This window comes from Protopterus annectens, chromosome 6.part1, assembly GCF_019279795.1.
Source record: "Protopterus annectens isolate FY-2018-M chromosome 6.part1, PAN1.0, whole genome shotgun sequence".
Taxonomy (NCBI): Eukaryota; Metazoa; Chordata; order Ceratodontiformes; family Protopteridae; genus Protopterus; species Protopterus annectens.
In genome coordinates, this window is record NC_056738.1 from 386538289 (window position 1) to 386539238 (window position 950).

The window sequence follows — 950 nt, forward strand, 5'->3', positions numbered from 1 at the left end:
CGCTGCAAGTCGTTCTTGTACATTTTATTCGAAAGAAAAAGTAAGCTGTTTGTCATGATTGTGTCTGTGCTGTAATCCTCTACTGACTCTATTGGGAGGGTTTTTCCCTTGGCCTTATATGTAGCCTTTCCTTATCTCTTCCTCTCTCTTTTGTAGCAAAGCAGCACAGTGACCCTGTGATTTTGGTATTTGCCTCACAGTTCAATGTGTGGGTCTCATTCCTGACCTAGAGTCTTTGTACGAAGCTGGCATATTCTTCCCATAGCCACACAAGTTTTTCTCTAGGTTGTCTGATTTACTCACCTACCATAAACTTGTTGGTTGATTTAACCACTCTAAATCATCTGTGCTTGCTGTATGCATCCTTGCTGTTTTGGTCTGGGACTTGGCTAAGAAGGATCCAAGAAGGTCCATTTCACTTACTCAGATAAGAAAGTGCTTTAGAACATGAGTTGTAGCCAGGAAGGTTTTGTTTTAATGTCATGTTTAATGTTTTATTTTTGGTGTATTAGATGACAGATTAGTATGTAAGAATGCAGTTTTCCTTTGATTTCTTTTAACCAGCATTTGTTTTTTATTCCTGTGTAAGGTCTACAATATGTGTACTGGTTATAACTTCTAACTAATATCTGTGGCAGGCTCTTTGTGGTAACGAGAATATATGGAGTTGTTTGATCTGTTTTTAAATAGAAAAAAAGTTTCCCCTGGTAAAAGTGCGTAGTGTATGAATATATGTTGCGGTATATAGCAATAATTATGACTGGAAAGATATAAAGACATGTTTTTGCTTAGTGATTTTCTATACTTTTTCCAAAATAAGAAGATAAAACTAGTGTACCCAAAGGAGTCTGCATAGTGGCTTTTGTAGCAGTGTTACTGACATTTAAAATTAAAGAAAATGATGATGAAAATAAGCGGTTTTCCTTGTTTCAGTGCGTTTGTTTTTCACC